This window comes from Cryptomeria japonica, chromosome 1, assembly GCF_030272615.1.
Source record: "Cryptomeria japonica chromosome 1, Sugi_1.0, whole genome shotgun sequence".
Taxonomy (NCBI): Eukaryota; Viridiplantae; Streptophyta; class Pinopsida; order Cupressales; family Cupressaceae; genus Cryptomeria; species Cryptomeria japonica.
In genome coordinates this window covers 147,090,763-147,104,133 of record NC_081405.1, presented here as the reverse complement: position 1 = coordinate 147,104,133, position 13,371 = coordinate 147,090,763, and positions in this window count along the sequence as shown.

Below are 13,371 nucleotides of genomic sequence, written 5' to 3'. Positions count from 1 at the left end.
CAGTTGTAATTATGTTTGTACATCTTGTATAGTCACTTTGTTTTCAGTTGTGTGGTTTTCCATATAGGAGCCCTGCTGTTTGGGTAGAATAAGGAGCCCCTATTTTTGAGAAGAAGAGAAGTGATTTGTCTTTTGGGTGGTCTGCTCTACCAAAGATTCTAGATTCTTGTGTTGATCTTGCAATCAACCATCCTCAGTCAGAGCCACTGTTGGGACTCATAAAATTTGAATGAATTTGAGAGGCCCATTTCAAAATTTTGCTTTGCGCTTTCAAAGGATCACCTAATGAGTCAACCTGATAGGCCTATTTTGAAGAAGGGTAAAATGGAGCCAGTTGATTATCAAGGGGTAAGGCTTGGAAAATGTGTCATGCACCTTTCATTTAGCCTATGCAGTATTCTACAACTTTCAGAATTCAATTTTGATCAGTTTGTCAAGTACCCATTTCAAGGGGTGGACTGAAAGTTGTTCTATGCACATATTCAGATTTTATTAAGTGGCCTACTTTGAGGCTTCACATTTCATGACCAGTTGACTATCATGTTAAAAGTAATATACACCTGAAATGTATGCATATAGGTTAGACCACATGCCAAGTTTCAAGTCTTTATGAATCAGTTTGCCCAGTTTGGCAAACTCAATCCTTTTGCAATTTGTATTGTTTGCATCAGTCCCTGTTTCAACAGCAAGTCAGAGCACTACTTTGCACATGTGTAATAAATACCCCATTGAGTGTCATATCAGATTATTCATTCCTGGTTATTGCTAGTATGAAAGACAAGCTATGTTTCCAATTTCAGGTCATAGCCAATCCGTTTGATTAGTTTTCTAAAGCCATTTCTTTTGCAAATTCTAAAAATCTGCAAGTTATGTTCTTTTCAGAAAGGCTAAATGGTCAACTTCAGGCATTAAAATCTTTGACCCAGTTGAGTATTTTGAAGAAATTGTTGTTGCCCTATGTTGTGGACATATAAGACATCTTCCATCTACATTTTGGAGCCCCAGTCAATCCAGTTGACCTATTTGCAAAGCTGAGTTTGAAAGCAATTTCTTCAGTTTCTCTGTGTGCAAGTTCAGAAAATGACAAATGGTCATCTTTGACCATTGATATTTCTTCACCTAGGATTCATCTTGAGAAATGGCTTGGCAGAGTGAATTCCAATATACCAGACAACACACCTATCAGTTTGTGAAGTCCAGAAAGGTGTTTTGATTAGATTTTAAAATGTATCTTTGAGTTTAAATGCGAAAATGGGACACAAGCGCCTGAAAGTTGCAAGTTGAGTTTTAATTCCTGAGGCATGTTCAAGTTGCCTGAGGCATTTAAAGGGTCAGTTGAATCAAAACAAAACAAAAATTAGTCGGGCCCACTTTGGGGCCTGATCTGGCTCATGCCCTTGTAGTGTTGATTTTATGGTAGAATGTCTTAATTCACAGCAATGCATATCAATACCAGCTTAACCCATATTGGCAACTTGGTTCATTGAGAGATGATTTCATTTCATTATGTGGGCATATAACTGAGAGGTTATTGTGTGGGTCGTTATGAAGTGGAGTTTGGCATGGGTGATGAAACCTTTAGGCAAATGTATGTTGGCAGGTAAAAGCCAAATTCCATGACTATTTTCAGATTTCCCCTATGTGGGCCTGCGCTATGGTAAAGGCCAAAGAAAACTTCAAGCAAATGCACTTGGTAGGTGGTGCATGGTATGGCGTGTGAATAGTATTAAAAACTTTAAGCAAAGCCAAATTGGCAGGTTTGAAGCCAGCTCCTCCCATGCATGGTGTTGAAAAAGCCATGGAAACTTTTTAACAAATACAAAGGCAGCCATTTAAAACTTTCAGCAAATGAAATTGGCAGGTGTGCACCATTTTCCCTCTACATGGCTATTGAAAAAATCCCAAGAGAAACTGTTAGCAATATGTAATTGGTCAGTGTATAGCATATCCCCACTACATTGGGTGAAGAGGGTCTTAAGGGGGTTTAAAAAACATTCAAGTAAATGAAGTTTCAAGCAAATGGCATGGCAGACTAAGCCATTAAAAAAAAAACCTTCAGGCAAAAGCTCCAACGCAACCCCTGTTTGTATCCTCCCTCCTCTGTGGTGGGTAAAGGCATAAAAATCTTGAAGCAAATCCTCTCTGCGTAGGTGTAAAGTTTAATTTCAATAACCCTTTGCGAGCTCCCTCCCTGCCATGGTGTGGTCTCTCCCTACGTGCAATGGGTGGACAAGGCGTTAAACTCTCTGCAGCTACAATTGGCATGTGTTGAAACAAGCCTCCCACATGCATGGTAGCAGACATTAGAAATTTCAAGAAAATGCATATTGGTCCCTGCCACACATGATGTGAAGGGGCGTTAAAAAAAAACTTCAAGTAAAAGTGATGGGTAGGTGTATTGTCAAATCTATTTACTCCCCAGCCAATGCATGGTTAACTAAGGAAAGGTTAAAAATTTCAAGCAAATTCTATTGGCAGGTGTTCACCCAAAATTCAATGCAGCAGATGGGCAAAGTTTGAAAAGGTTATAAACTTCAAAAATGTAATTGGCAGGCGTAGAACCAGTATCCTCCATGCGTGAGGTAAAGGCTATTGAAACTTCAAACAATTTCAATTTGGAGGTGTAAAGCTTAACTCCATGACCCTTGCCAGTATCTTCTCTGTGTGGGAATGGTGTTTGAGTAGACATTCAGAAACATCCGAGCAAATTCAATTGACAGGCATAAAGTGTACTTATCCCACATTGGCTGTGGGAAGGGAACATTTTGCATTTAAATACAAAAGCACACACATCCATAGTGTCAAATATTAAAGGCTTTTGACAAGGAGCTAGCTCAATGACCCACTGGACCCCACGCGCATGCATGCATCCCGAGGCAACCAAATTTTGCAGTACAAAGTGAGTTAATGAGCATGTAAGTTGGAGATGATTCGATAGTAGTCGCTGATCCGCAAGATGAAGTTGCACAATAGTTAACCATCGTAGATCAACAACAAAGCATGTGCAGAAAAGGGGCAAGTTAAAGATCAAGAAAGTCTGAGAAGATCAATGGTCATCGATTATCTGCTATGTGAAGATGCTCGAATGTTACCCTTCATGGCTCAGTGACTTATGAGGTGGCAGTCCAGTTGGTGGGTCCAAATGAGGTGGCAGTCCAGTGGCGGACAGGTGGCAGGTGAGGTGTCATCTCAGTGGACTCACAAGCGAATCGCAGGTTGCCACGTGGTGGAGTGCAGGTGGAACAATCAGGCGAAAATCAAAGTTATTTAATATAGTTTTGACTATAGTGGAAAATGCAAAAAATTAAATGACTGGTTGTGCAGAGGTGCATCTGAAGATTAATTCACTGGGGGGGTTAGTTTTGCCCAAATATGGACATATTATATGTCATTGGAAAGCTTTCAGAATGAGAAATTTAGTTTTTCTATCAGTTGGAACAAAACTTGGATCTTTTGAGAGAAGTTTCCATGGGAAGGATGCAAGAAATATCTTCAATTGGGGATAGAGGACACTTGGCGATTTCTGATGCAAATCTAATCCTTTTCCCTCTTCTTTATTTTCTCTATTCTTCTCATTTATAAGGGATCACAAGAATTTTGTAAAAAAGCTCTGGCAAAATATATTTATAGTTTTTCCTAGTTTTTTGGAAGATCATTCTGAGTTATGTAAAATTTTGATGGAGAATATTAATATATAGATCAGAACATTTTGAGCCCTGACTCATGCTATCTTCTTGTTTGTGTGATTGGTTACCATTTTGATTAGATGATCTAGGATTGTAATTAAATAAGTTGCAAGGCAGTTTACGAGAATGTTTTAGGTTGTTCTCTCAAGGAGGGAAATTAAATACACTTAAATCTTCTCGCTGGTAATCAGTGATTCTGCTTGAATTTGATGGTCCGGTCTAGTATAAGGTAAAAGTTTATATATGTCAGGCATATGTAGATTTAGTGAAGTCAATGTAATGACATGTATGTGAGTTTCTACTGTGAATTCTTATCTAACTCTAGGTGACTCTGAAGCCCAGATAAGGCACTGATATAGCTTGTTGAGTTTTATGACATTCTTGATGATCAATAAAAAATGAATACAAATCTTTCCTTTATGTTCAGTTATGTTTAAGGTAATCAGATTTGCAAAAGGTGACATTGGTTGTCTGTAAGTCTTCTATCATAATTGTGAAAAGTAATCACAAAAGGTATACCCACCTAAGCTTAATATAAGCTTGAAGTGTAGAAGGTTTTTATAGAAACCTTGTTAAATGTTGTCTTAGACTTCTATTTTGTTTTTGTTCTCTCCATATGCAATAGAGGCTAGAAAATTCTTATAAAGAAGATAAGGAAATCAGAAATTGAGACCAACAGATAGGACTGAAGGTAAAGTGCTTAAGATCATATCAAGGCGGTGAGTTTACATCTGGTGAGTTCAACAACTTTTATGAGAAGAATGGAATCAAAAGACAACTTTTTGTGCCTAGAACTCTATAGCAGAATAGATTGGTGGAAAGGAAGAATAGAACCATATTGGATGCTACAAGGACAATGATGACTAAAGCTAAATTGTTTGATATCTATTGGAGGGAAGCTGTCAATACTGCGGCATACAATATCAACAGAGTACATATAAAAGGTGATACCGGTAAGATGCCTTATGAATTATGGTTTGGTCATACTCCTACTATTAGATATTTTTTTTAAAAAATATTTAAATGCTACATTAGAAGAGATGATGCATTAGGAAAGTTACATCGTAGAAGTGATGAAGGAATATTTTTGGGTTATTCTACTAAGAGCAAAACATATAGATGTTATAACAAAAGATTGAATAGGATAATGGAGAGCATAAATGTTAAGGTGGATGAGAAAGGTATTAATCAGATCAAATCATATGACTATGGACCGAAAGATGAATTTATCAGACCAAAACCAGTAATGCAAGAATCTATTCAGAGCATTGAATCAGTGACTCCAGCAACATCAGAAAATTCAACAATGCCTGTTGAATAGAAAAAAGAGTCAGTAAATCAAAAAAATTCAAAGACTTCCAGGTATGTGAAACTAAATCATTATGAAGATCATATCATTGGAGATAAAAGGAAAGGTGTTATGACTATAAGAAGACTAGCTACTGAAGAGGTATGTTTAATCTCTCAAATTGAAATAGAATCATTTATCAAAACAAGTAAAGATGAAAATTGGATGAAAGAAATGGAAGAAGAATTATATTAGATAGAAAGGAAAACAACATGGGAATTAATTCCCAGACCTAAAGATAAGAATATTTTTGGAACTAAATGGGTTTTTAGGAAAAAATTAAATGAGGAAGGTCAAGTTGTAAGAAACAAGGATAGATTGATTTGCAAAGGTTAATGATAGGGAGAAGGAGTTGATTATGGTGAGACTTATGCTCTGGTTGCAAGAATTGAAGTGGTAAGACAATTTCTTGCCTATGTTGCACACAAGAACTACAAAGTATATTAAATGGATGTTAAATGTGCATTTCTACAATGGAGATCTTGAGGAGGAAGTCTACATTGAGCAACATGATGGATTTTCTTTATCAAAAGACAAGGATATGGTTTGCAGATTGGAGAAAGATTTATATGGATTAAAACAGGCCCCTAGAGCATGGTATTCTATATTGGATAGATATTTTTCTAAGCTCAGTTTTAGCAAAGGTAATGTTGCCAGTAACCTATATTATAAAATTGAGCATGATGATATATTGATTATTTAAGTATTTTTGAATGATATCATTATTGGAGGAGAAGAAAGTCTATGCATAAAATTTGCTAATGATATGAAGAATAAATTTGAAATGTCTATGATTGGTGAGATGAAATTATTCTTAGGTTTGTAGATTACTCAGACTAATAAAGGTATTATCATTTGTCAAGATAATTATGTGAAGGATTTTCTTAAGAAATTTGGACTTGAGAATTCTAAACCTGTCGGTACTCCTATGATAACCAATTGCAAATTATCAAAGGATGATGAATCTCCTAAAGTGAATCCAAGTAGATACAAATCAATGATTGGTGGATTGTTGTACTTAGCTTAGACTAGACCTGATATAATGAATGTTATTTGTATTGCTTATAGATTTCAATCAGATCCTAGAGGAACTCATGATATTGTTGTCAAGAGGATATTCAGATTTTTTGCAAGTACAACAAACCTTGGGTTATGATATCCAAAGAACGATGATTTCAGACTATGTGCCTATACAGACTCTAATTGGGCAGGGGATGTGGATGATTGGAAGAGCACTACAAGTGGTGCATTCTAACTTAGAAAGAAGTTGGTTTAATTTCTTAGTAAGAAACAACCATGTACTTCATTATCTACTACTGAAGTGGAATATGTAGCTGCTAGCTGCAACCAACTGTACTCAGATTTTATGGATGAAACCAATGTTGAAAGATATAAGGGTAAGTTATGATGAGTATATTGTTATTCAGTGTGATAATATTGCCTCTATTGATATGTCAAAGAATCTGGTATTTCATTCCAAATCAGAACATATTTCTATAAGGTATAATTTCTTGAAAGAAAAGGTTGAAGCAAAGGAGGTTAGATTGGTTTATGTGCCTATTAAGGAGCAGGTTGCATATATTCTACCAAAACCATTACCTAAAGATACTTTTGAATATCTTAGAGATTATTTGAGGGTTACTAACGTTTGGAAGAGACTTACAGATGTAGGGATGCATCAATCCGGTGAGCTTATCAGATATATTTTTCTGATTTGAGTTGATGAGATGATGCTACTACTTAGGGGGAGTAGTCAGTTGTTTGGTTCAGTATTTCTGGTTTGGTATCCATCCTTTGTCATTGATGTCAAAGGGGGAGGAGAGATGGTGTTCATGTGAAAAATAGTAAAATATTTGGTTGAGATGGTATTCAGTTAATCTCAGGGGAGATACATTTTAGAGATCAGCTTTTGGGAGATTGTTGGCATTCCTTGGCACTTAGATGTTTTTTACATTTAGTGTTGCCATCAATGCCAAAGGGGGAGATTGTTGGAATATGCTAGATTTGGTTAAGTGTTGTCGTTGATGTCAACATTGTATCCTAGTTGGATATGGTTCTGCTATCTTGGATGGACCTATCCAAGTTAGACTTAGTGTTTATATTGGTTTTGGCTTCGATTATGATCCTATATGATCAAATCCTTGGATTGGTTTTGGATGTGTATTCAAGATGGTTATATTCTTTCCATATTCTATCGGTTCATGATTTGGTGCTCTAGTAACTATTGCTTATGCTCCCTATTGATATTTCTTGGTATCAGTTAGCTTTACCAGTTAGTGATTTTTGATGTTTTGTTTAGATGATCTTGGTCCAGCTTATGGAATCAGTTTCTATCATGTTGAAGGTGCTTCTTGATTGTTTCCTAAGTGTTTGGTGACTTTACATTAGCTGGTGTACTGTTATGGTGGTCCTATTTGGATCCGGTTAGACTTTCTATGTTATTACATTGAGGGTTTCTATTGGTTGGTGAAACGTGTTGGATTTTGGTCTTAGTGGAATTTTTGATGGATATAATTGTTTGGATATTTGAATTAGATCCATTCTATGTAATGTAACTTATTTATGTAATTGGGTATGGTTTTTGGGATCGATGGTTATGTCTGCACTATGAGAGAAAGGTTTATGTGTGAATAAATTCAAATCTTTTAGCGAAGGGATTAGAAGGATTTGGTATTGCAAGGCAGACATCTGTGCTTAACTAGAATTGTATCAAGCATTAATAGATGCTACTTTCTGTTGAACACAATGTACCACTAAGAGGGAGTGAATCAGTGGTTATTAAATTCTTCTCTTTTTAAAACAATCTTAGAATACCGATTATTATCCTTGTTGGACATTTGGTGGAATTGATTATGTGTTGCATTGATGTTTTGTCATTAATGTAAACACTAGCTATTTGGATGCTTTACTGGCACCCTTCTGGTCCCAGTAGGTTGAGTAATTTTTGGTTAACTTGGATTCGACATGATCCCATTGACTCCAGTATAATCTGGTGATGGAATTGGCTTGTTCATAATGCTTATACTCATATTTGGTCAGTTATTTTTCATTTGGTGATTGGATGCTATCGGGCTTACTAAGAAGAATGGTTTCTAGTTCCAGCGAGGGTTTCACCAGTAGAAATTTTGGTGGAGATCTTTGATGCATTGCATAATTTGTGTTGGTGCAGCTTCTAATGGAGTTTTAGGATGTTGTTGGTAATCATGTTCAAGACTTGGCATTTGGAGATCATTGCCGAAATGTGTAGACCTATACTTGGTCCTGGTTGATCTAGGTTATGGACCGACATTAATGTAACGTGTGGATAGGACCTATTGTTGTATTTTCAGGATGTCTTATGTGTTGGATATTATTTGTTTGGTCTAAGGCCGACATGGTTTGTAATTATGTAATTGGTTTATTGTCTAGTAGCCGACCTAATTATTTATGATTGAGGGTTTGTATAAATAAGATGTAAGATCTCATTGCATATCATCATGGTTATTGTAAGATGTTATGGTCAGGGAATGTAATGTGTGAATAATGTAATATCATTCAGGCAGAGGAGTTGGTCAATCATTGGAGATCGAATTGGGTTTGTGTAAGAGGATTTAGTCCTCTGGTATTGAGCTTAACCATAACTATACTCAGGCATAGGAGATGCTATCTTTTGCAGTTCAAAACTTCTCCAGATTGTAGTCTGGATTTATATGTAGTTAGTGAGACTCCTTTTGTGATGAGCAGTGTACTCTAAGCTATTGGCCTTCCTGCAAGTGCAGGCCCCTTCATTGTAAATTCACATACTTACTGCAAAAGTATTATCTAACTGTGGGTAGGCTTCCCATCATGGTGAGCAGAAGAGGATCTATTCAAGTAAGTTGTGCTACTTCTAGATCACACCACCTATTATTTTCTAATCACTACAATAGTCAAATCCCTTAACTGGGTAAGCTCTAACAAGGTAATCCATTAGTTTGGGTTTGAAATCCTCTACCAAGGTTACTCCTCACAAGGTACTACCTTTAACAGGGTATAGCTCCTAACAGGGATTTGGGATCTTTAACAGGATTCATTCCTAGCAGATCACTTTTTGTACACCTTAACTGTTCAATTACCTATTACTGTAGATAGTTAACTTATGTTGTGGTGGATGTTTTACTTGTTGTGGATTCTTTAATATCATTTTGGATTGCATGCATAGTATTAAGTAAACTAGTCAAGTATCTTTACTGATCTGTGTTTCAAGTGGTATTGTTTTTGTCACTGATTCACCCCCCCTCTCAGTATTGTATAAGTCTATCAATTGGTATCAGACCTAAACTTCCTTAAGGCTTAATTGCTTGGAGGGAAACCCTAAAGCCACCATCGGGGATATGAGCTACTTAGAGATGGCTAGAGTTCTTGAAGCTACCAAGGAAGAGCTTGAAACCCTAAGGGTCAGATTTAAAGCTTCACAAGTCGAAAGGAGAGAGCTGACTGAACAACTGTTGGAGATATCTGATAATAGTTCTTCAGATGAAGATAAAATTGATGCATTGGCTAAAGAAGTTGAAAAAGTGAATGGTGAAAAGCTAAATCCGAGAAGAGAGTTAGAAGCCCTAACTATCTGCATGATCCAAGAGCTTGAAGCAAGGAGGGAAGCTAAAGACCTAATCAAAGAAAGAGATCATGAGATTGCTAAGATCAAAAAAGAGAATCCAACTTTGCATGAGTATTGGCATGAAGAAAAAGAAGAGGTGGAGGCTTTGCAACTAGATCTTGAAATGGAAACATCTCTAAGAGAGACTCTGACAAAAGACAATGAAGATCTTACCAAAGAGCTCACTGAGGCTAATGGAAAGCTAGAAAAGTTCAATGAGAGTTCTTCTATGTTGGATGAGCAAATCCAATCTCAGAGGATAAAAGGTGATACATTTGGACTAGGCTTCAATACATCTAAGAAACGATAATCTTCCGGTACAAAGAGCAATATCCAAAAAGGTAAAACTGCTCCTAAGGCTAACAAGCCTACCGGTACGAAAGTTTTTAAACCTATTTGCTTGTTTGTCGTAAACCTGGACATACTGCAAATGTGTGTAGAAATAAACCTAATGAGAATGCAGGCTATAATGCAAATGCTAGGTATGTATCTAGGAGATTTGAAGGTCATTATTTTACATGCAACATGTATGGACATAGATCAGTTGAATGTAGCTATGAAGAAAACAATCCGGCTTCACACATGATTCTAAGATCTAATGGTGACTGGAGGAGAACCTATTCTAAGGCCTTCCCCAAACCAAGCTTTGATTTACTTAGTTGACCATGTTTGACCTATTAATAAATGCTTTATAATTCAATAGAATGGACTGTGTTAGGCAGATAGGTTTGTGAGAAAAATAATTGAACCAAGTTATAGAGTTATCGCACCTAGTGGTGTACTTTTGATGTGTTATGAAGTTGAAATCCTAAAAGACCCATTGATTGGATAATCTTGATTTAACGTATGTCAGCTATGTCTGGATGTAGAACTTATATGATTTTGTGATTGGGTAACATTTATGAATGTGGATGCTTCATTTATATGCTTTATAGATACAGAACTCTAGATGATCCTAGAATAGGATAAATTTGAGAGGAGGTATGTCATTATTGGATTTGCAGGACTTTACTATGATGATAGGAATAGGAATGCATGTTTTAATGAATGGATCAAAATTATGTGAATGATAATAATTGTTGTGTGGATTTATTTGGAAGAAAGATGTATTGGTTGATAAATGTATATTGTATGCAGAGTGGTTCTAGTGCATTATTATTCAGGTGTTTTATATTATATGAGATTATTTGGAAGTACTAATGTGTAAATTGAGTTGCGCAGCAATTATCCATGTGACCATGGAAATATTACGGAGAACCAAACCTAGACTTATGTATGTTCCTAAGCCAGGGGTTGTCTATTTGGAGAGACAACACCCCATTTGTGTTGCATTTTATTAATAACACTGTACGTTGCATGAGTGTTAAGTGTCATTTAAATTTAATGTGTAAAACCCACAAGAGACGATTTCATGTTTTAAATTGTAAAAGTGTTTTATTTGTGTCACTTGACACATGTGTGGATTTAAGTTTAAATGTTTTATTTTTTTGTCTCTTGGTGGGAAAGTGTTCAACTATAGCTTTTTCAAATAATATAATGTGTTGTCATAAATACCTTGGGAAAGGAATCTTTGGAGAGCTCAACATATGTTTGACCCGAAAATAAACTTCAAAGGGGTTTAAAATGGGTTAAATGAACACCTAGGGGTAGTTTAATAGGGTTTCCTAAAGCCCATAAGGTATACCTAGGGGTTAGGGGTAATTTTAGGCAAGTTTCTACTTTTAAGTGACCTTTTTGACACTTTAAAAATTAGCTTTTCTGAGTTGTGCGAAAATTGAAATTAGAAGTTTGATCTAATTGAAAACTTTCCTATTCGAATGAGAGTCTTTTTCCCATTCTGTCTTACTTTCCTTTTTGGTTTTTAGAAACTTGTGAGAACTCAGAGAATGAGCTTCTTAAGCAAGAATTTGAAAATTTGAGGGTAATCACCCACTCTCCATTTTTGGAGACAAGAGAATTTTGTAAAGAAAAGATAGAATATTGGGTTGAGAATTTTAGCTAAGGGTAGAAAGAGAAGAACCGTGGAATTAGGCTGCTCATCCTCAACAAAACTAAACTACCTTTTGGGTAGATTAAGGTTGGTCGTATTCATCATATAATGGATTTCTTATTGCATGTGTTTTTAAGTAATGTTTGTGAAAAAGAGATTTGTTTCTGTGCATGTTCTTTTGGAAATTTATTTGGTATTTTGTTTTATACTCTGTTTTGTGTTTGGGAGTAATCAAGATCTCCTACTCTTGGGAGAGAGGAGGATCTTGTGGGTGGTAGAAGTGACAGGCCTCGAGTGAGAGACTCTCGTTATGAGAGTGATCAAAAGGGAATTTGTGTGACCCTTGTTGCATGACTTGTTTATGCATTGGGAGTCATAAGGAGGGAAATAAGGCATGAATGCCTTGGGGGGCATAAGGAATAAAGGGCTGATTATGTTATACTTGATGTATTTTGTTTGCCATGACGTGGCTATATGCTTTAGGTTGCCATGAGGTGGCTATTTGTTTGGCCATACTTGCAGTCTCCTCAGGGTACTTGGTCCACTACCACCCTTGTAAGGACAACTCAAATGTGTGGTGTAGTGTAGCCCGAGTTGGGAGTGTGTTTTGAGTTTGTGAGTATTCTGTCTTCTCTGTTGCATGCTTGTTACCTGTCTAGGGCTTGGTTCTCCAAGCTCGGGGGTGGCTACTAGTTAGCCTAGGCTAGGAGGTGAGCACTCCATGGTCATAGCCTATGTTTTATTTACAGGATTGTTGGAAGAAAGGAAAGAGGACAAGTAGAGGTTGTTGGATTTCAGTTGTTACAGAAAAGATGTGGAAATGGAATATATATGTTTTAAGTAGCAACATTGTAATAGGAAATTATGTCGTATCTATCTTTCGAAAAGAAAAGTATCAAATATTTGAAAGAGCCTCATTGAATAGAAATGAGAGATCCATTAGTATTGAAAGTTATTTCGTAATTTGATGTACCTTATAGAGATGTAATATTGTTTTATGCTATACTAAAGAAATGAATCTGGATTTAGTTCCTAAAGATTTTTTGAACTTTAATAATTGTAGGTTATACAATATTTAGGAAAGAGAAATGAAATTTATTTTACCCCTTTATGCATATGAAATAGATTAAGGAAATAAAGAAATGATTTAATGATTGCATGCATGCTGTTTTCGAATATGAAAGTTGCAATTTAATTCCTATTGCATGGCTAAGTTTAAAAGATTCTAGATAAATTAAGTTGCAGAAATTAAAATCGCATATGTATTTGTAGGAATTTAAGTCTGGAAATTAAATAGTCTATCTAGTTTAATAATCACATATGTGTGTAGTTGCTATTAAAATTATCGTACTCTATTATTTATCTTTTTGCAGAAAATAAAATCTATACTATTCTTAGTGAATTTAGTTTTGATAGTTACCTTATTTTTGGCAGAAAATAAAACTATATTTAAATAAATCTAAATTATTTAGCCTATTTTTGATTAAAACAACCAGGTTAGCAAAGAAAGAAAAGGAATACAATACATGGATCTAGTTAGGGATAATTAAATCAATCTGTTCAAAGGACTGGAATAATAGTACGTATTTACTTACAGAAAACTTAAACCCTAAATCTAAGTGCATTCAAAATATGCTTATGTAAATTTATATCTTGAATATATGTATATAAACAGAAAGTATATATATACATATATTTATTTATACTCATATTTAAAAACATATTTATA